At 42.4% G+C, this 17,627-nt stretch overlaps 1 non-coding gene across 1 annotated transcript; it reads left to right on the forward strand.

Moving 5' to 3' along the window:
* The first annotated feature begins 11,543 nt into the window (after window positions 1-11,543).
* Trnaa-cgc (transfer RNA alanine (anticodon CGC)) lies at window positions 11,544-11,617 on the forward strand. The gene has a single exon. It is a non-coding gene; the product is annotated as a tRNA-Ala (tRNA).
* The last annotated feature ends 6,010 nt before the right edge of the window (window positions 11,618-17,627 follow it).

The raw sequence follows: 17,627 nt of genomic DNA on the forward strand, positions 1-17,627 counted from the left end.
ACTACAAAATAAATAAAATAAAATAAATTTAAGGGCTGGGTTGTGACTCAGTGGTAGAGTGCTTGCCTTAGCATGCGTGAGGCCCTGGGTTTAATTCTCAGCACTGCATATAAATAAATAAAGAAAATAAAGGTCCACTAACAACTCAGAAAATATTTTTAAAAATAAATAAATTTAAAATAAATAAAATTTTATAAAAAATAAAAACTAGGGCTGGAATTGTGGCTCAATGATAGCACGCTTACCTATCATGTGTAAGACACTGGATTCCATCCCAGCACCATGTAAAAATAAATAAATAAAGGTGTTGTGTCCATATACAACTAAAAAATATTTTTAAAAAATAAAATTAAAAAATAAAAACTAAGTGGGCACCGTGGCACACACCTATAATCCCAGTGACTGAGCTGAGGTAGCCTCAGCAATTTAGTGAGACCCTCAGCAACTTAGTGAAAACCCATTTCAAAATAAAAATAGACCTGAGGATGTACCTCAATGGCAAAGAACCCCCGACTTCAATCCCCAGTACCTAATAAACAAAATTCCCCATGTTATTTACTTTTCATCATGTATTTCTTTTTAATTTTTTGGTGCTGGGGATGGAACCAGGGCCTCTATATGTTAAGTCCATGCTCTACCACTGGGCTGCATTCCCATGCCCAAAATTCAGCATTTCTTAAAATTTTTATTTATTTGTTTGTTTGTTTTTTGGTTCCAGGGATTAACCCAGGGGGTCTTACCCACTGAGCCATATTCCCAGAGACAGGGTCTGGCTAAGTTGCTTAGAGCCTCCCTAAATTGCTAAGGTTGGCTTTCAACTTGTGATCCTCTGGCCTCAACTTCAGGAGTTGCTGGGATTACAAATGGGCACCACCAGGTCTGGCCCTTGGCCACTTTAAAATGTACAATTTAGTGATTTTTAATGTATTCACAAATGGTATCAGTCATCACCACTCATTATATCATACATTGTTTTCATCCCCCATAGCTGTTATCATTCATTCCCTCCCTCGCCCCAGTCCCCAGTCCTCTATCCTTGGCAAGGACTAATCTACCTTAGGTCTCTATGTGTTTGCTTCTTCTGGACATTTTATGCAGATAGAATTATACGGTAAGTGGCCTTTTGCCTCTGACTTCTTTCAGTTAGCATATTTTAAAGATTCATCCATGTTGTAGCATATATCAGTACTTTTTTTGTGTATGTGGTACTGGAAATCAAACCCACAACCTGACTTTAAGCAAGGGCTCTTCCACGGTGCTACATCTCCAATCCTTTTTTTTTTTTTTAATTGTAGTATGGGGATTGAACCCAGGGACACTTGACCACTGAGCATACCCTCTGCCCGTTTTTATTTTGAGACAGGGTCTTGCTATGTTGTGCAGGCTGGCCTTGAACTCTCAATCCTCCTGCCTCAGCCTCCCAAATTGCTGGGATTATAGGTATGTGCCACTGTTGCCAGTTTCATTTTTAAACAGCTATAGTAAACCCATTAGATGCTCACATAAGTGTTTGTTTTGTTTTGGTTTTGGTATTGGTACTGAGTACTGAACCCAGGGATGCTTTACCACTGAGCTACATTCCCCGACCCTTTTTATTTTTTATTTTTAGACAGGGTCTCTAAATTGCTGAAAGTCTTGCTAAATTACTGAGACTGACCTTGAATTAGCAATCCTCCTGCCTCCGCTTCCCAAGTCTGATTATAGACATTTGCCATTGTGCCTGGCGTAAGTGATATATATTTATTAAAACAACAATTTTCCAAAACAAAAAATATGTAGTGAGAAAAGGGGTATTGTTTTACATTTTGGCAACTTTTATACATATATATATATTGGGGACTGAACCCAGGGGTGCTTAATCACTGAATCACTGAGCCACATCACCAATCTCTTTTTTTTTTTTTTTTTTTTGGCAATGCTAGGGATTGAACCCAGGGATTTGTGCTTTGCAGGCAAGCACTCTACAAACTGAGCTATATCCCCAGCCCAGTCATTTATATTTTGAGACAGAGTCTCACTGAGTTGCCTAGGGCCTTGCTAAACTGCTGAGACGGGCTTTGAACTCTCAATCCTCCTGCTTCTGCTTCCAGAGTCTCTGGGATCATAGGTAGGCACCACCACACCTAGCTTTGCAAACTCTCTTTAGTGTCTGGCAATAGAATACACTGGAGTCTCATGTCTGTTTCTGCATCAGTCTGTTATGGTATCACAAATCACTCAGTTGCTGGAACATTGCACTCTACACCAGGGAACAAGTGAGAACAAAAAAGGCAAATAAATCTTAGCATTCTCGTTTTGACTTCTTAGAACCCTGGAAGTATCTCAGGGAGTCCTGGAGCCCCTAACCACTCTGAGAAGTGCCACTTTACAGAAAAATTCTTCTAAAGTAGACTACCATTGTGCCCTTTTTTCCCATATCTTCACCAACACTGGGCAACACTTTTTTTTAAAAAAACCTTTGCTACTTCATTAAGCAAAAAGCAGAATTTCTCATAATTTTAACTTGGCTTCTCTAATTCCAGATTATGTTGAAGCTTTTTTCATGGGTTTCACATTTATGTATTTTCTTTAAGGAGTTGCCTCTTTATATCCTTTACATATTTTCTTCCTTGAGTGGGCATCTTTATCTGACTGGTTGTAAACCCACCTGTGTGTGTATGGTGTGGGGTGTGTGTGGTGCTAAGAATTGAACCCAGGGCCTTGGGCTTGCTAGGTAAGTGCTCTACTGAGCTAGTACAAGAAGTTTTTAATTTTTTTAGACTAGGGATTGAACCCAGGAGCACTTTACCTCATTCTCCTCTACACTTTTTTTTTTTTTTTTTTTTTTAGTTGCAGATGGACACAATACTTTCATTTTATTTATTTATTTATTTATTTGCGGTACTGGGGATCGAACTCAGGGCCTTGTGCGAGGCAAGCACTCTACCAGCTGAGCTATCTCCCCAGCCCCATTTTATTTATTTATGTGTGGTGCCCAGGTCAAACCCAGTGCTTCACACGTGGTAGGCAAGTGCCCTACCACTGAGCTACAACCTCAGCCCAATTCTTTTAATTTTGAAACGGGGTCTCACTAAGTTGCATAAGGCTTTGCTAAATTGCTTAGGGCCTTGCTAAATTGCTGAGGTTGGCTTTGAACTTGTGATCCTTCTGCCTCCTCAACCTCCCAAGGCATTGAGATTACACCAAGTTTGGCTTTTTTTTTTTTTTTTTTTTTGAGACAGAGCCTTGCTAAATTGCCAAGGCTGTGATTTCAAATTTGTGATACTCCTGCCTCAGCCTCCTACATCGCTGGGATTATAGGTGTGTACCACCATGCCTGGCTTTAAATTATTATTTTCAAATAGGCAAATCTATCACCATTTTTAATGACTTCTTCCTTTTCTCTATCTTATCCAAAGTCAAATAAATTGTCCTCCAATTTACTTTCCCACCCGTAGTGTGTAAATGTGCCTGTTTGGCCAAAAAAGATATCAGGAGATGCCTGATCTGCACTTTTATTTATTATAGTGAAACCTCCCAGTTTTAATTTGCTGATTATTTGGGTATGTCACAGTGAAAGTAAAATCACATTTGAGTCACAATGAAAGATGATCTTTGATGACACCAAAACAAGATACCTCCCACCAAATGCCCTTGGAGAGAAAGCCTCTTCCCACCCAGAACTCACACAGTTTATTGTTTGCACGTGTATGTGGTTTATTGTTTGCACGTGTATGTGTGATAAGGTGGGTCTCACTTGATTGGAAGGCTGGAGACCCGTGGGTCCCCTGTTTCTCACAGTGGCTGAGATGGCCCAGTTGGGTGGGCCTCCTGGCCTCAGGCCAACACAGTGGTGCCCAGCAGGGGGCTGTCTCACTGTACCCTGAGATGGAGCCAGTTGATACCCCACAATTGTAGCAAGGGATTTGGGTATCTAAGAAGTTAAAGCTTGACCAGCGGCATGCACTTGTAATTCAAGCCTCTTGGAAGGATGAAAAGTTAAGGCCAGTGTGAGCAATTTATGGAGACCCTGTCTGAAAATGAACTTTAAGAAATACTGGGACTGAAGCTCAGTGGAAGAGCGCTTCTCTAGCATGAGAGGCCCTGTGTTCAATCCCCAGGGATTGAAAATACAAAACAAAAACTGAAAGTTTTATTAGGGGAAAGAGCCTAAGCCTCGTGACCTATATCTTAAGACAAGACCTTTTAGAATAAGAAACAGAAATTTAAACAGTCTTACAGGATATTCTTGCTAACCACAAATTTATAGCATCGTGGCTTAGCGACGGAGATCTTCTTTCACAACTTTCTGCAGATCTCTCTAGTAAATGCTACCTTCCACTGCTTGACTGCTCACGAAAAAAATTTAAAAAGTTACAAAGTGTATTTTGTGTCTAAGGTAGTATGTCCCATTAACTGGGCTTTTCTCCATTTCAAGTTTATTTCCCATTTTCTTAGCCATGCTTGAGATTTTTCTTGGCTAGTCTAGTAGTTCGATTTAAAAAAAAAAGAGGCACAGCATTGTTTTCATATTCATTCCTTAGATTACTGGTAGGTTAAAAAAATTATATATATAGTATATATATATATATAGTGTGTATATATATATATATATTTATGTATATGTATATATTCCATGTTTCTCAGTGGTTTGCATTTCGTCCTTAATGAATCACCTGTTTCTCACCTTTTTTACCTTTTTCTGTCAGGGTGTTGATCATTTTCTCATTAATTGAGGAACTTATTGACTGTTGAAATATTAGCCCTTCATCACATGTCCTGCATCTTTTTTCTTAATTTGTCAGTTTCCTTTTAACTTCTGCTTTGCAGAAGTTGCTAATGATTAGGTAGCTAATCTGTCAATCTTTAACTATGGTTTCTGTCTTGAATGTCACAAACTTGGGAAGTCCTTCCCTAACCACAACACTTTCTGTTTTGTGTTTCAATTTCCTCTTTTATTCCTCTAACATTTTATGTTTCCGTTTATTTAATATTAAAATAGAATCCATCCATATTTGGGGATATATGATGAGAAGAGCTAATGATCCCAGCCACCAAAAGTTGCTGGCTTGTCATCTCAGTGATTTTCATGAATAATCCATGAATTTCAAATATGTGGCCCCAGTGAAGTCAGTCTCCCCATCCAGGGCCTCTGAAAGACATTTCTAATCAAATGCAGAACTCCTGGCTAAACCTAGAACAGCCCTCCTAGAATTTCAGGTGGCTACCTCCTACCTGTGAAATTTGGCATCAAAAGAAAGCTTTTTGTCACACCCTAGACCAATCCATACTTTTCCCTACTGATGCATGACATGTCTAATTAAATAATACCTTTTTTATTTGATATTTGCCTTTCTGTTCTATTCATATACCTGCCATCTTGGACCATCGCCATACTGCTTGGTTATTGCTTTTATATGCTAAGTGACTATAACTGGAGGTGCAGGCTTTAAACTTTAAAAAAAAAATTTGACTATTTTCTCTCATTTTAAACTTTTGGCTAAACGTATTGCATCAAAGTATCTCAAAAATAAATAAATTAAAAATTTAAATTCATTAGATTTTCTCATCTAGGTACATAGTATTTCTTTCATTTTTTTAAAGGTTCTCTATGTTTCCAGATGGTTTTATTCTAATAAATCTTAACATTACTGGTTAAGTTTATTGCTACATATTTCTTATTCATGTTTACTGTTATAAGTGAGATTTTTTTCAATATAATATCTTTTTTTTCCAGGATTCTGGGAATTGAATGCAGGGGTTCTTTGCCACTAAGTTACATCCCTGGCCCTTTTGATTATTTTTTGAGACAGGGTCTTACTAACTTGCTGAGGCTGGCTTCGTACTTGTAATCCTTGGGCCTTAGTCTCCCAGGTGGCTGGGATTACAGATGCATTACTAGGTCCCGCCAAGGAGAAAGAAATGTGATAGGGAAAAAATTACTGGCTGAGTGTTGGTGGCACATGCCTGTAATCCCAGCAATTTGGGAGACTGAAACAAGAACATTGCAAGTTTGAGGCCAGCCTTAGCAATTTAATGAGGCCCTAAGTAACTTAGGAAGACCCTGTCTCAAAAGGACTGGGGGTATAACTCAGAGATAGAACACCCCTAGGACCCTGTCTCAAAAGGACTGGGGGTATAACTCAGAGATAGAACACCCCTAGGTTCGATCTCCAGTATAAAAAAAAAAAAGAAGAAGAAGAAGGAGGGGGAGGAGGAGGAGGGGAAGAAGGGGGAGGAGGAGGAAGTTAGGAAGGGAGGGAGAAAGAAAAAAAGTAAAGAAATGGGTTCCATGCCAGGCATGGTAGCATAAGCCTATATCACCCCAGATACTCAGGAGGCTGAGACAGGAGGCCAGCTTGGGCAATTTAATGAGACCCTTGTAACAGTGGTTCACTTTATGCTTTGAATGTAGCTCTCGTTGCCCTGACTCTGTGAGTTATTTTTAAACGGGCATGTTTCTTTCTCTTCCTCTCTCCCTCCTGCTCTCTAATCTTAGGGGAAACAGGATTACCTTTTCTTCCCCATCCTAGGCAGAGTTATCTGTCCTTGAGCACACACCCACCACAGGAACGAAGTCATACAGATTTTGGGGATGGTACCAGAAGATCTCAGAAATGACTATCTCCCACATTAACAAGTGAATTACAACTCCAACAGAGAATGGGTAGAATGTAGTCTTTGAATCACCTCTTTAAAAACGCCCTGTTCTCCCTGATGGGCAGAATCACAGCCTCTGGGACAGGAAAGAGTCCTCTGTGTTTTTCCTTTGCTAGCAAAGCAAAGAAACTTTTTTTCTCTTTTTCATAAAACCGTGTCCTCATTACTGAATTGGCACTAGGGACAAGGACCGAGCTTTCAGTAACACTGTCTCAAAATAAAATTTTTAAATTGACGAGGGATGTAGCTCTGTGGTAGAAAGCTTGCCTAGCAAGGCCCAGGGTTCAATCCCCAGTATTGCAGCAGGGGCAGGGGTGGGAGAAAATTAAATAATGGATGTCTTTTTGTAAATGTTCAGAGGGACATTAGTATGGAGATGTCCAATAGACAATTGGACATATAAGAAATGTGGACTAGAGAAAAAGATTCAGGAGTTTACATCACATAGGTGTTAGAAGTTCAGGGTTGCCAAGATGGTGGAGACAGGGTATAAGAAAGATGCGGCTGGTCGGCACGGTAGTGCATGCCTGTAACCCCAGCGGCTCAGGAGGCTGAGGCAGGAGGGTCTTGGGTTCAAAGCCAGCCTCATCAATTTAGCAATGCCTTAAGCAACTCAGCAAGACCCTGACTCTAAATTTAAAAATACAAAAAAGGACTGGGGATGTGACTCAGTGGTTAAGTACTCCTGGGTTCAATCCCTGGTACCAAAAAAAAAAAAAAAAAGAGGCTTCTGGAGGACAAGACAGGGAGATGAGTCATGTCCCTGTTTATGATAAGTCCAGGACTTATCACCATGACAACTCCTGCCACAGGTTAGATATTTTTAAATGACCAATGGGGGCACAGTGGGCAGTATTCTAATTAGGTTTTCTAAAGTAACCAATGGGGGAGGATTGGACAGTATTCGAATCAGGTATCATAAGGCAACCAATGGGAGCAAATGGGATGAGGTCTTCAATCTGATCCATATAGGAAGAGAACTCAGCATATAAGACGCTAATTCCTAAACATCAGGGCCTTGAGCCTCTCTCTCAGCTTATTCTGCTCTATCTTAGAGTGCTACCTTCACCTTCAAAAAATCTGTAGTTTGCCTGTTCTGCATGCCTTGCTCAATTCTTTGGGACAACAAGGACCTGGACTCCCAACTAGATACCCCAACGATAACATAGTAGTCAAAGCCTTAGAATAGGCAAATTCACACTGGAGAGAAGGCCAAAGAAAGAACTGGTGAACATCAACCCTGAACCAAGGAAGAGGAATGAGGAAGAAACCATGACAGAGTAGAAGACTCACCAGAGACCAAAGATGGATTTCAAAGGAGAGGAAGTGATAGACATTATCAAAGACCAAAAAGGAGGAGATTGAAAACAGCCCAAAGTAACTGGAGGACATTGGTGACCTTAGTGAGTATCAGGATGTCCCTGTTATAATGGGGCCAAAATCATCTACAGCAGGTTGAGGAAAGGTAAGAAAATATAGACTCCCTTCAGGGACACTCCTTCAAGAAGCTTAGCAGGGAAGAGAAGGCAAGAGATGAGGTACTAAGATGAAGGGGAAAGGACTGAGATATTTTTAGGTGGTGGCAACGAGAGGTGCTCATAAACTGAAAGGGGGAAAAAAAAAAACGGAGAAAGAAGCTAAAGGCTTGGGAAAGAGAGAAGTGCAGTGTGACCGGTGGTCAAGGGGGTGCACCCCTGGAACTCCAGTGATCTGGGAGAAAGAGGTGGGAGTATCACAAGTTCAAGGCCAGCCTAGGCGACTTAGCAAGACCCTGTCTCAACATAAAAAATAAGAAGGGCTGGATGTAGCTCAGTGGTTGAGCACCGCTGGGTTCAACTTCAAGTACCACAAGCATAAATCACAAAATAAAAATTCAAAAAAGAGAGAAAGCATCAGGCAGGGTGTGGAAGGGATGGCCTCCACACTGGGGCCCCTGTGAGCTCTTTCTGAAGTGGACAGGAAAGATCAGTGCCTCTGCAGCAAAGGACAGCCTACCTCTGAGCTCCCCCACCCTCACCTCAGTGGCAAAGGAGCCTTGTGGCTGGGAGCAGGGCAGGTGTTCAAGTCGCTGCTCTTGAGCTGGGAATAGGGGGCCTGCTGACTCTGGCAGACTGCAAACAGCCTTAGGGTCTCAATCACAGCTCCACCTGGTCAGAGTAAAGGCCTCAAAATTATCTGATTTTGTCATGGGAAAAGAAGTGTCTTCAGACGAGGATCCCCAGGAGAGTGGGGCAGAAATTCCACTCAGGACCACCTTGGGCCTTGACGTATGTGATGGATGGAAAAGAATTTCAGCATGTGCTCACTAGAGGCACAGAGATTTATTTAAGAGAGCAAGGAATACACATTCAAGGGAGAGTGCAGGTCATCTCAAGAGCAAGATGTATTTCCAACTCTTCTTTGAAAGGAAACTGGGCAGGACGTGGTGGCGCACACCTTTAATCCCAGCTACTTGGGAGGCTGAGGCAGGAGGATCACAAGTTCGAAACCAGCCTCAGTAATTTAGCAAGGCCCTAAGCAACTTAGTGAGACCCTGTCTCAAAATAAAAAATAAAGAAAAAGGGCTGGGGATGGGACTCAATGGTCAAGAGTCCCTGGGTTCAATCCCCAGTACCAAAAAAAAAAAAAAAAAAAGAAAAAAGAAAAGAAAAACTGGGTGAGAGGTGGGGATGGGGAGGTATGGGTGGTATCAGCATGGAAGACAGTTTCTGGTGGACTAGTCATTCTCGGGAACCTTAGCCATCTTCATTATCAGAACAGTAGATAACACTGGAAATTCCCCTAAATTGTAGGTTTCTTCAAATGTCATATCTCTCTTTACATAATCTGTTATTTATGGAATAATTAACAGAGCACAAGATAGATATACAGATTTCCCAGAAATTTGTGAGTGACAGACCTGGGAGAGAGATAAGTTTAGGGAGTGATAGACCTGGAACGTATGCAGAACTTTGAAATTATATGTCCTTGTCCTTCCTTTATATCTCCTTTCTACTATTTCTTAATTTCTTCAATCCTACCTCAGTTTACTTGGTCTGGTTTGAGGTCTGGGTTCGGGTGTGGGGAATTTTAAAAGCTGCCAGGCTGATTCAAATGTGCAGCCATGACTGGGAACTACTGGTGCAAAAAGTGAATAAGAACCAGGCATGGTGGTACAAACCTGTGATCCCAGTGGCTTGGGAGGTTGAGGCAGGAGGATCGAGAGTTCAAAGCCGGTCTCAGCAACTTAGCAAGGTCCTAAGCAACTTAGTGAGACCCTGTCTCTAAATAAAATAGAAAAGAGGTTGATGATGTGGCTCCGTGGTTAAGAGCCCCTGGGCTCAATCCCCCTGCCCTACTAAAAAAATAAATAAAGTGAATTAGAGCATGTGGAGACTGAACCCCTAAACCTGGGGAGGGGGAGGCCTAAGAGAGGCTCTGCTCCCCTCACTGGAGCTGGGTCCCTGAGGGGTTCGTGGAATCCCTCCAGGCATAGCATAGGAGGATGACTCTCTGCCTCGTTCTGCCCTTCGTTAGGATCTGAATTTTTCCCCAATCTCCTACCCTAAGTTAAAACACAGAGAGCTTCCCTGAAAGAGGCCATCAGCCCCTGGGGAGGCAGAGGAGGGTCTAGTTCAGGAATATGATAGTAATTACCACAAACAATAGTGAGTGTGTGTGTGTGTGTTCAGGGCTGCCTATTCAACCGAAAAACAAAAGCGGCTCTGAGTCTAGAGCTAAGGTTTAACAAGTGACCACGATGACTCATGCTGCTTGGCTGCTGAGGGCCACAGAGCTACCACCCCCAGCGGGGCGGGGCGGGGCGGGGCCTGGGTGGGAAGAGTGGAAGGTGCAGAGATTCCTGCAAACTTCCCAGCCTGCCCCTGAACAGGCTGCTTTTTTTTTTTTTTTTTTTTTTTTAACTAGAGGGCAAGCTGCCTTTGGGACCGGTCTCATACTTTAGTAAAAATTAAGATAGCAAATATAACTTTCTTTTTACTACCAGAAATCTCCCATCATGAGCAAGCAGTCTTGCAATCTTGCAAAGGCGTGGGTATCTTTGCACGAGGATGGGGATGCACAATAGCAAGCTAAAAATGTGGCCTTTCAAAACAGCCTCAAGCTGGAACAAGAGAAGACCTGGGGAGCGTAGGTGCTGCTGTGAGAGGGGTCCTCGACAGGAGCCAGGACCAGCCCAGAAGAGCAGGTGCAATGGGAACTCACAGCCTGCAGATGTGAGGTCAGGAAGGAAATCTGCGCTACACCTGCAGCCTTCAACACAGTAGCCCCTTGACACACGGAGCTGTCCAATACTTGAAATGCGTTCATCTCAATTAAGAGTAAAATATATATATATTGAATTCCAAGACTTACTGTGGGGGGTGTAGAATACATCACTAATAATTTATTAATACCTTTAATACTGACTACTTGTTGAAATAATATTTGCATTAAATGAACTGTTGTTTAAATTGATGTCACCTGTTTCTTTTTTCTTTTTTTTTGCAGTGTTAGGAGATGGCTAGGCACTAAGCTATGCCACCAACTCCTTCATTTTACTTTTTTTTTTTTTTTTTTTTGCAGCGATGGGGATTGAACCCAGGGCCTTGTGCTTGCACGGCAAGCACTCTACCAACTGAGCCATATCCCCAGCCCCCATTTTACTTTTTATATATGGCTTCTAGAAAATTTGAAATTACATATGCGGCTTCCATTAAATTCTATTGCCTAGTGCCACATTAACCCCATTAACCACTTCATGCTTGCCCAAGGAAGCACGGAAGCACAAAAGCTATTTATGATAATAATGGCACCAGATTTTATAAGGCTGACTACTTGCCAGGCACTTTGCCCTGATTTAGTAACTTGCCCTAAGTCGGAACCCCCATTATGAGCCATGAAGTTAAAATGCCTCTCTGGTGGGCTGGGGATGTAGCTCAGTTGGTAGAGTGCTTGCCTCGCATGCACAAGGCCCTGGGTTCAATCCCCAGCACCGCAAAAAAAAAAAAAAAAAAAAAAAAAAAAAGGCCTCCCTGGTGGCAAAGACCTTAGGGACTATTTGGGGCACCTCACAGGCACATACCCGAACAAAACATAAACTGCCCGCATGTTGAAGTCTCACACAGCAGAGAACACCCAAGTTAAAAACCCACCACCCTCAGGGAAAAACAAAACAAAAACTCACACAGGTCCTAGCCAAACAACAAACAAAACCTACTCTCAGGAACACTCACACCTTTTAGTACTTTTTAACCCGATTGAAAGATGCAGCAAACTGGGTGCAGTGGCACACACCTGTAATCCCAGCGGCAACCCCAGTGGCTCAGGAGGCTGAAGCAGGAGGATTGAAAATTCAAGGCCAGCCTCAGCAATTTAGCAAGGCCCTCAGCAATTTAGTGAGAACCTGTCTCAAAATTAAAAGGGTTGGGGATGTAGCTCAGGGGTTAGGCACCCCTGGATTCAATCCCTAGGACCAAAAAAAAAAAAAAAAAAAAAAAAGACAGCCATGATTCTCCACCTTGTCTGTCCAGAGGTAGTAATCATCTGGGGAGTTTTGAAAAATCTTGATGCCTGGACCCCACTCCTAGAAAGTCTCATGTATTTGTGGTTTGGGACCAGGGCTTTGGGGTTTCTAACATCTACCCAGAAGATCCTCATGTGTAGCCCTGGTTGAGAACCACTGAAGTGAAAAGCTGATTATCCCATGTGTTACTGGGTTCTCTAAAACCCTGCTCTCGCTTTGGCTCTTCCAGTCTATACTCCCCACCCAATCATAACCATGTCAGGCTGGTCTGATGCCCCAAATTAATGACAGTGTTGTGGGAGCAAACAGAGCTCACTGCAGAAAAGGACCATGGGGCTTCTCCAACACACAGCATTTGACTTGAACTCTTTCTGAATGGGCACCTTTTAAAAAATTCAGCTGCTTTTGGGGGCATTCTGTTCCACTTTATTTCTTCCTGGAGTTACACTTTTTCTTTTCTTTTCTTTTCTTTTTTTAGTACCAGGGATTGAACCCAGGGACACTCAACCACTGAGCCACATTCCCAGCCATTTTTGTATTTTATTTAGAGACAGGGTCTCTCTCAGTTGCTTAGGATCTTGCTAAGTTAATGAGGCTGACTTTGAACTCGAGGTCCTCCTGCCTCAGCCTCCTGAGTGACTGAGATTACAGGTGTGCACCACTGCACCTTGCCTTATACTTATTTTCAAATCTATACACACATACACATGACGACTGGATGAAAGCAGCAGGAGATTGTGGAAAGTACCAGTGACTTGAAGTCAGGTCTGGTCTGCCACTTCTAGGCACTCAGTTTCCCCATTTGTGAAATGGATGGGTTGGCCTGAAAAGGATCCTTCCAACTTGGACATTCCAGGATTCTAGATCAAGGTCAGACTCTGCCCTAGATTTTGTGTCTGATCCTGTAGCCAGAGAGCAGGGCTGGCTCCCTCACTAGTGCAGATCCAGAGCTGCCTGCTGTGATGGGATTTCACCTTTGGAACAGAAACTTCCATCGGCATCCTCTCAGTACTTCACTCTATTCCTCCTCCCCTGTTCACCCCTCCTCACGTAAACCTGCCTGGGGAATCAGATCATGGAGAAACTTTGATCTCTTTATCTAGAAGGCACAAAATAGCTTTGCAAAGCCTGCCATGGGTGTAGAGGTGCTTTTGGGAAATGTTTCACATTTTTTTAGCAAGTTTCATTTCTATATTTTCTAGCAGTGATTTTCCCCCAGGGAGGCCTCGTGGAAATGGCAATGGAAGGAAAGAAAGAACATGGATGGGATGAGAGGGAGTCTTCTTTGGAAGGAAATATCACGGCAAAGTTTTGAAAAATCCATCCTGTGGCAGTTGTTCAGAAAGAACCCAGGACTGGGGTATGGACCTGCCTCTGTCACTGTGTGATTAAAAAGATGTTTAATAATTTCAAGCTGCTGAGTACAGGAGGCCTCCCTCCAAGCTCTGTTTGGTATGCCTCCAGCCCACTATCTGCATGCTGCCCACACTGGCCCTAAAATGCACCTCTGACTCCACCCCACCCCCACTGCCTCCCTCAGATACCCATAGTGGAAAAACTATTCTAAGCCAGGCACACACATGTAATCCCAGCTATTCAGGAGACTGAAGCAGGAAGATCGCAGCAAGCTTGAGGCCACCCTCACCAATTTGGCAAGACACTGTCTCAAAATAAAAAAATGAATAGGGCTAAGGATGTAGCTCAATGGTAGGCACCCCCAATTCAATTCCACCCCCTCCCACATTGAAGCTCTTCTCTTTTGCATTTGAACACCTCCAAAATCTGGTCCCAGTCTTTTATTTTTTTATTATTATTATTTTTTTTTCTTGCGGTACTGGGGATCGAACTCAGGGCCTTGTGCTCTCGAGGCAAGCACTCTACCAGCTGAGCTATCTCCCCAACCCCTTATTATTATTTTTTAATTAAGTTTCATGTCATGAATATAGACAGCCTACTTAACCCCTTCCCCTGTTGTCTTGTGTTCATATTTGTCTCTGGACAGCCCTGAACTCCAGTGGAAAGGACAGTGACTCAGCCACGTGTGACTGTTCCTTCCTTCAGTTCCCATCCAGTTCCTGCCACACAGGCTCAATATAGGTTTGATGCTTGAATGACCAAAACAGGGGACTATGTAAATTAAGACCTTGGACTAAACAAACCGAAACTCCCTTTGAGCACTAACTTGTTAGAACTTCTCTCTAGGGCAGAACATAAAACTGCTTAGAACTTGACTCACTTTAGGCTGTGGATGTAGCTCAGTGGTATAAGGCTTGCCTAGCATGTGTAAGGCCCCTTGGTTCAATCCCCATAACTGTAAAAAAGAAAAAACCTGACTCAGTGCATACTAACAACTACTGTAGTTTCTAAACCAGAAAAACAGACAGGCAATCTGACAAAGGGTTTGGAAGTTTATTTTTTTTTTAATTAGCTGGGCATGGCGGGCATACCTGTAATCCTAGTGACTCCAGAAGGTTGAGGGAGGAGGATTACAAGTTTGAGGCCAGCCTCAGAAATTTAGTGAGACCCTCAGTAACTTAGGGAGATCGTGTTTCTAAATAAAATATAAAAAGGGCTGGGAATGTGGCTCAGTAGTTAAGTGCCCCTGGATTCCATCCCCAGTACCAAAAATAAATAAATAAATAAATAAATAAATAAATAGAACTGGGGTTGTGACTCACTGGAAAAATAAAAGTTTTTTTTTATTAGTATGATAAGTTTTCATAAAGCATACAATTAAATTACAATGCAATTATTTGAAATCACATTAAAACAAGAATGTTCTTTCTGTTTTTTTTTTTTTTTTTTTTTTTTAAGGTGGACACAATACCTTTATTTTATTTTTACATGGTGCTGAGGATTAAACCCAGGGCCTCATGCAAGCTAGGCAAGTGCTCTACCACTGAGCCACAACCCCAGCCCAAAACAAGAATGTTCTTAATGGCACTGAGTTGGGCACTTAAAAGTGGTTAAAGAGGTTGAGGGTGTAGCTCAGTGATAGAGCATTTGGTCATCATGTGTGAAGCCATGGATTTGATCCTCTAGCATCTCCAGGAAAAGGAGAGAAAGGGGAAGGGAGGGGAGACAAGAATAGTTATGATGCAAGTTTTAGGCCAGTTGTGGTGAGGAATACCAAGGCAAGACTATCAAGTTCAAAGCCAGCCTCAGCAATGGCGAGACGCTAAGCAACTCAGTGAGACCCTGTCTCTACATAAAATACAAAATAGTGTTGGGGATGCGGCTCAGTGATCAAGTGCCCCTGAGTTCAATCCCTGGTACCACCCCCCAAAATAAAAAAGATGCAAGTTTTATGCTGTGTATATTTCATCACAATTAAAAAAAAAAAAAAAAAAAAAAGAGACCATCCTGAATATGCCTTCATTACTCCTTAGCCCTTCTGTGGAGTGGAATTTTAAATCAACTAAACAAAAACCCTTTTAAATAGGGAAGAATATTAAAACCTTTGATTCTTAGAAAAAAATGGAGGCGAGAGGCTCTTTGATTTAATAAAATGTTCAAATGTAACGATATTTAAAGACCCTAACTTTACCAACATCCCCAAGGTCTGTCACAGAGCCAGTGAACTAGGAAACAAGCAAAAATAGCTACTGACTGACCACAAGAAATGTCAGTTGACTAACTGAAGAACTAACTTTATGAGGTTAAGTGATCCCCATTTTTATAGCTGAGGAAATTAAGGCTCAGGGAGGGTAGCTTGCCTAAATTTATACAGCTGACCAGTTGAAATCCAATATTCAAAACTACTTTTGGGTATGGAAAGAGTTTAAAAAAAAAAAAAAAAAAGGACCCAAAGTTTGTGCTTTTTCCACTACCCCATGCTTATATTCTTCAGATGCTATAATATTTATGATGGCTTTCACATCCGGCTTGGTTCGTTTTTCTGTTCAGTCCTCCCAAAGCAACTCTGACCACTTAATACAAATGGGACTTTATCAGGAGGAAGCCGGAGTGGCTCAAGGAACTGTGGGAACAGGTAACAAACAGCAGCAGACAGGCAGGAACCAGGGCAGCCTGGGACCTTCTTTCTATAACACAGTGGCTCATGTGACACTGCTGCAAACTTGGCAGGCTCTGAGACTCTCCGTTCAGGTTTCAGATTCCCAGGAGAGAGAATCCTGGTTTGCCTGCCCGGATTAGGTGTCTGCAGCCCTGCCAATCAGCTCTGTCCAGAGTCCGCAGGGTCTTGCTCCCCAGATGTGGCCCCCAGGCTCATCCTGTGTGTTGCTTTTTTGGGCGGGGGAGGTTACTGGAGTTGACCCCAAAGGTGCTTTACCACTGCCATACATTCCTAGCCCTTTTTATTCTTTAATTTGAGACAGGGTCTCACTAAGTTGTTTAGGGCCTCACTAAATTGCTAAAACTGGTCTCTTAATTTGCGATTCTCCTGCCTCAGCCTCCCTAGTTGCTGGAATTGCAGGCATGCACCATGTTGCAGGCTGGGTGTTGGCAGGGAAGTACCTCAGGTGCCAGGTAATCCCTCCAGGTGCGTTCTGAGCTGAAATTTTCTGGGGAAGGGAAAAAGGCAACAGAAGTGCCCTGTCACCTGAGAAGAGCTCGTGGAAATGTTCTGACTATAAATTGAGCCTGAGTCCTCGTCTTGTTCCTTTCATGGTGTCATCGTCAGGGCAGCATATCTGCAATTTTGACCTCACTGTATATCTGCATTGTTAGTACTCATTTAACTACACCCACTTCGCTGCTCCAGGACTTATCTGCAAAGGCACACTTGGAGGGCTATTGGGTGAAGGGCTACTCGGGGAAGGGAGAGGGAAGGCATACAATCTAGAAAGCTCAGAGATGCCTGGGAGGCAGACTGTACTCACTCTCCAAGAAGCCCCTGGGGCTCTCTACAAAAAACAAACAAAAAACTGTGTGCCAGGCGTTTGACTAAATGTAACTGTGTTTGGGGGTGCATTACATAGAACCTTGTGTGTGCACAATGAGTCCTAACAAGAAGTAACCAGGGGGGCCTGGACTAAATTCTAAAACCCTTTTAAGAATATTAGAACTATTAGCTCTAACTGGAGTTAAATTATAGGCACAAATCACTATCCAAATTAACAACCAGTATTGGACATCTTTTCAGAGTCGGGAAAGTCTCTGTATGAACCAACAGCAGCAGCTACCTTTGCTGAACACCTTACTGCTATGTATTTAGATCGCATTTCTCTACAATCCTGAGGAAGCTGCTATTATTATAACCATTTATGAAGGAATGATTGAGGCATGGAGGAATTTTGACTTGGCCCAGAACAGAAAGTTGGGAAATCCCAGAAAGAATGGTTGACATCTGAATTCAGGTCTTTAGACCTCAAAACGGGTGATGTATTTTATGAGGACTACCTAAGGGATTCTTCACTTATCTATATTTATACCCTTTATGTTATCAGTCTTTTTTTTTTTTTTAATAAACAAGACAGGGTCCTGCTAAATTGCCCAGGCTGGAGTGAAAATTGTGAACCTCCTT

The sequence above is a fragment of the Sciurus carolinensis genome, chromosome 13, assembly GCF_902686445.1.
Source record: "Sciurus carolinensis chromosome 13, mSciCar1.2, whole genome shotgun sequence".
NCBI classification, from domain to species: domain Eukaryota; kingdom Metazoa; phylum Chordata; class Mammalia; order Rodentia; family Sciuridae; genus Sciurus; species Sciurus carolinensis.